This window comes from Berghia stephanieae, chromosome 1 (genome assembly GCF_034508935.2).
Source record: "Berghia stephanieae isolate SIO BIC M18660-M18661 chromosome 1, UCSD_Bste_1.3, whole genome shotgun sequence".
NCBI lineage: Eukaryota > Metazoa > Mollusca > Gastropoda > Nudibranchia > Aeolidiidae > Berghia > Berghia stephanieae.
The window spans coordinates 113,509,922-113,515,991 of record NC_088360.1 but is presented as its reverse complement, the minus strand read 5'-3'; positions in this window follow the sequence as shown (position 1 = coordinate 113,515,991).

Sequence of the window (6,070 nt, the reverse complement as noted above, 5' to 3'; positions counted from 1 at the left end):
TGTTGCTGAGTGGTGTCCTTGTGTTATGGACGGATCCCGAAACCCTTGCATTATCAAACTTTGGCAATGCCCATCATTTTTGTTTTCATGCCAAAGCTCTGTTGAGCAGCTTTCATGATGCAACTCCAACTAATTCCTGAATTCCAATTTTGAATTTTGCCAGGGATTTGATTATAAGAAAAAAATTGGGGGGAGTCGATTGAGCCTCATTTCAATATTTAGCCTCGTTTCAATATTTTGCACAATGAGTTGGAAACACATTAATGTTGCTGCTCATTCCTTCCACAATAAATTGGAACCAAATCATCTCTCTCTTATGTAATGTAATATATTTTGTTTTGAATATAATGTTTTGAAAGTATTTGAGTGTATTCCTCTTTGTGGGATTCTGTGCTTGTGTCTGGACGAGACTTTGGTGATCTCAAAGCACATTGATAGTTAACTCATTGAGTATACTATTTGAACCAGTCCCCCTTGTCTTACCTTTTCTCAGGTGCTTTAATTGTAGATCTAGATTTTTTTACAACCCCACCTTCCATTTTACTGGTGCTGAAATTATCTAAAAATATTTCAAGCGCCGTAAAACCCTTAAGAACAAATAAAACAAATTAATGCTGCTGCTTGTAATTAAAATACAAACAGCAAAAATGAATTTGAATATAGTTAAATTTGATTTGACATGGCTTTATTTCTGTTCATATGGGATGATAATTTGTTCTAAAAAGGTTTATATTTTCATAAAGAAATAATTTATTTTCTGAAAGTCGTATTATAAAAACTATAAATTGTCTCGCAGGAATCTGATTTCAATTACTATTTTTGTAAAAGATTGATTTTATTTATATTTATTCCCAAAGTTTCAGTTATATAGATGATTAGTTAATGGCTTTGTGAAATACATGTATGTCCACATTTCCGATTATGTGAATCCTATCAACATAAAGAAAGCTCAGACTTGAGATGGTTAAGAAAGTGACTTGTGGTTGTAGAGATGAATAAAAATTTAATAAATTTTCCTGCAGGGCCCCCCAAAAAATTTTAAATCCTGGGCATACAGTGCAATTGGGAGTTCCATTAGCTCAGTTGGTAGAACACTCGCTTCACACACAAAGGCACAGAATTAAATCCTGAGTGAAATCTAGATTATTATTCTGACTCTGTCCACCCTGAAGTGATTGGGTAACTGGGAAAGTGCTTTGCGATAGACTGGCATTTTATCAAGAAGGTAGCAAGTAATTGCTATTGTTCATAATAAAGGATAAACCTGAAGGAACACTTTATACAGAGCAATTGGATCAAAAGACTGAGATCTCTGGAACGGATTTAAAAGTGTGTATCGTGATAAATAATATGTGCATTCCGGTTACAGCCATTCTCTTGGAAACCACTGGGTATTTTACTTTTACAATGTTAATGTTATCCATATGCCTCTATTTAAATGCAGTAGAATCATTTAGGATATTTTTTTTTCGCTTTTGTTTTTATTATTGTCATTGATTGTTTTTTGTTTGTTTTTTTTTTTTTTTGTCATGGAAATTGGTAAATCATAATTGAATAATGAGGGTAAAAATAGCTAACATTTCATTTCATTGTGCTGAAATCCAATTCAGGCAGTTATTTCCCTTTATTTTCGGCCGATCTTGTTTCTTCTACTTCTAGTTGTTGTTATTATTATTATTATTATTATTTATTCATTTACTCCCTCTCTCTCTCTCTGTCTCTCTCTCTCTCTCTCTCTCTCTCTCTCTCTCTCTCTCTCTCTCTCTCTCTCTCTCTCTCTCTCTTTTTTTTTTTTTTTTTTTTCTCTCATAAGTATGGGTATCCATCCAGTTTGTTAGAAATTGATAATACAACTTAACGATGTTTACTCAAGTAGGCTTATGTAGTATTAGGTAGGGAATTTTGTGAAGAAATGTCAAACATGTTGATATTTTCTTTATTGTACAATCTTAAGAATTTTAACATGGTCTGATGTTTGTGTTTACTGTACAATATCTTCTATTTTTATTCATTGTCGCAGCTTAATTGCAATAAACTAGGCTGATATTGATAAAGAGAATTGTTGGCTATTTCTTTTCCTTTTTTTTTTGTATTGTATTGTTTTTTGTGTATTACTTTGTAATAATAATAATAATAATAAAAAATGTACATTTATATAGCGCTTGTATATCCGAAGCTTCGAAGCGCTTCACATTGACCATTAGTAAAATCATTACACACTGCAGATTCGGACATACGAACAAAAGCTCACACGCATCCAATTACACACACACATCCATATACATACTGTACATATACATTACTCACACACACACAAATACACTCGTATATATATACATATTATATACTTTGTGACAAAGAATTCCTTCCTGCTTAAATCTCTTTTTGAATATTTGATATTTGATTAGATTGAAGAATAACGATGGATGTGTTGTAATTCCAACTGCTACATTGGAAAGTTTCAAATGAACATTGAAGAGAGGAAATATTCAAAGAAAGAAAATATCTTTTCGAGCTCTACTGCTATTATTGCTCTGGTAATATTTTTTACCAGCATTCCTCTGGGTGGGGTTCCTGACCTCCCATAGTGGGCAGGGGGGTACATACTGTGTCTTCTATCCCCTTATATCTGTTTTCCAACATATGATGAGATTTATAGGTGATCTCAAACTAAGTACATTGGCGGTATGCTCTTGGAATCTACATCTGATCCCTATTTGTTCCCAGTTCCCCTATGTCTTACTTTTTCTTGGGTGCTTTAATTGTAATTCTAAAACTTTTTACTATCCCATTTTCTTCCTTTTTACTGGCGCGGATATAACCTAAATGTGTTGCAATCGCCGTAAAACCCTTAAAAACAAACAAACAAACCATCATTCCCGTACCCACTGTCTGAGTGGGGTCTTTGACCTCACTTGGTGGGCATGAGGTCACTTGCTGTGTCTTCTATCCCACTTTATCTGGTTTCTGTCTTTGTCTCGGAATGTGATTACTTGGTTTGTCCTGGCCCGGTCAGAGTCCTTCAATGAGGAGGAAACAGTCAAATGTGATCGTGCATTTTTGGGGAGATGATATACATATATTTTTTGACACTGTAAATAATCTGTTTTGTTCTGTAATATTTTGTTCTTGTTTTGAACTTCTTGTTTTGTAAGCATTTGAATGTGTTCCTCGTGGTGGGATCGTGTGCTTTAGTCTGGATGGGACTTTTAGGTGATCTGAAACAAAACACATTGATATCTTGCTTTTGGAATCTACATCTGTTCTCTATTTGAACCAGTCCCTTTCGTCTTGCCTTTTCTCTTGTCCTTTAATTTAAATCCAGATTTTTAAAAATTGTCCTATCTTCTTCCTTTTTACTGGTCTGGAAATGCCGCAGACGCTGCATAACCCTTTAAATCAAACTAATAACATGCACTCACTGAGCTATTTAAAATGAGATGGACAATACATAGTAGGTGAAGTTGTTCTGTTATATTTATCTAGTTTTAAAATTATTTTCGTTAATCCACTAACAACAAAAACAAACTCAAACCATAACATTGGATTCATTTGATATCGCCTGACTTATTTTTCCTGACGATAATCGATTCTTGGGTCATCTGAAATATGTTATGATACAGTGCCAGACTACAGGAAGAAGAAAAAAAATTAGGCTGTATGGACTGTGTTCCTGCCACCATTACTACTTTATTTCTACACTACAACTTAAACTACTACTACTACTACTACTACTACTACTACTACTACTACTACTACTACTACTACTACTACTACTACTACTACTACTACTGCTACTACTATCTGGGTGGGGTCCTGACCTCCCATGCAGAGGTCACTTGTCTTCTATTCCCCTTTATCTATTTTCCAACTTGCTTTCTCACTCTGTCTTTGTCTTGGAAAGGCTCGGTTTTGTCTTTTCCCTTGTCGGAGTCCTTGACTGGGAGAGAGACAGTCAAATATATTATTGATATTGTTTTGGGAGATGATATTTTTTGTTGCTGTAAATCATCTCTTTGTTTCGATTGTTATATTTGTTGTTTTGAATGTATAATTTAAGCATTTGAGTGTATTCCTCTTAGTCGGATCCTGTGCTTGTGTCTGGATGAGACTTGTAGGTGATCTCAAACTAAGTACAATGACGGTGTGCTCTTGGAATCTCCTCTATTTGTACCATTCCCCTTTATCTTACTTTTCTCGTTCGCTTTTAATTGTAAATCTAGAATTCTTTTTACTATCCCGTTTTGTTCCTTTTTACTTGCGCTGAAATGATCTAAATGTGTCGCAAGCGCCGTAAAACCATTAAAAATACATAAAACTACGTACTACTACTACGTACTACTACTACTACTACTACTACTACTACTACTACTACTACTACTACTACTACTACTACTACTACTACCACTACTACTACTACTACTACTACTACTACTACTACTACTACTACTACTACTACTTCTACTGCTGCTGCTACTACTACTACTACTACTACTTTGCTGCTACTACCATTAATACTATTACGTACTACTCATTCACCTTTTCATTTATCTACTTTATTTATTTATAATTTATTTTGTAAATCGCCATGTTATTCCATGAAAGAATTCAAATAAATTTCCCAAGTGGCTACAATCATTTCCATTCCATTTTACAAATCAGAATGTGAAACCAAACTAGACAAGAGATTGAATATCACAAAATTATTGTTATTTATAACTCTCAAGGGATTTGAATCATTGCAAAAGCTCGATCATACAATGTTGTTATGAATTTGTGTTACGAAATGAGTACGACGTATTATGTAGTTTTCAACTCATATGACTTTTGGCGTCATTCTACAATCGTGAAAATAATTGTTGAAAAATTATTTATTTATCTATTTATTTATTTCATTGCGGCTATGTGGTCTCGTGGCATGACACTCGCCTTCGGATCGGAAAGTCCTTTGTTCGAGTAAGTTGAGTCTTTGAAAAAGGCTCTTTACTCACATTCTCTCACCGTACTCAGGTGTAAAATGAGTACCTGGCCGTTAACAGCGTTGTCTCTGTCCGAAATAATTGGAATATCGCCTAGCAGATGTCTTTTCTCGTGCTCCATTTATAAAGTTGCTGTTGGCTTGGTAACCAGGATAAAGCGTTTTGAGCATGTATAGTGGATATTGCGCTTTATAGATAAAAGCTCAAGTTATTAATTTTTTGTTGTAAAAATCATATTTTAAAGTGACATCCGTGAAGTCTCAAGTATGACCCAACATATCAATCTGCTATTATGTTAGAATGAAGCAAATGAAGAAACTTTATTTTATATTCAAAAAGATCAAAAGTGAGAATTTTCTTCAGAAACAATAGGGAACAAACGTGTGAAAGTGGTTCCAATCTCATCACCAATCTCTCTCTGAGAGAAGACAATCTCACTGGAAGTGTAAAACCACTCTTCCGGAGGGTTGAATACATACCTACCTTGTGTAAATGATCGCCTTGTTTCAGAGTGATGGCCCTCCATCATCCACTTTCTTTTACGTCCCGTAAACCTTAAGGGGACCATACACGTTGGGGGTTCTACGTGGGGGGGGGGGGTCTGGCGACGTATTGGCGCCACTGATCCGTGCGCTCAGCTACTGCGTCTCTATTCTATCTTTTCTTCTTGATCACAATCGTGATTACTTACCACAAAATGACGCCTGAGGTAACATATGTTAGGAAATATTACAATTTTTTCCCGACAGAGGCAACGTTGTTAACAGAAAGGTATTCATTTTACACCTGAATACGATGAGTGTAAAGTGCCTTTTCCAAGGACTCCGTTCGGAGCGGGACTCGAAGCGCGTGTCATACCACAAGACCACATGCATAACCGCACAAGAATGTGATGAGAGAAACTAGGTACGTGTGCATTGAAGGAGGAGAGAATGAACGGAGTGAGTAAAGTTCTTGGACTTGGATATGTATAGAAGGAACGAAATTGACGTCACTCAGCCTTTTGTTATTGTTTTTAGACAATCATTTTTGTTACTAAATTATATCAATCAGACTATTAACGTTCGAGGTTACACATAGTTTTATGTGTT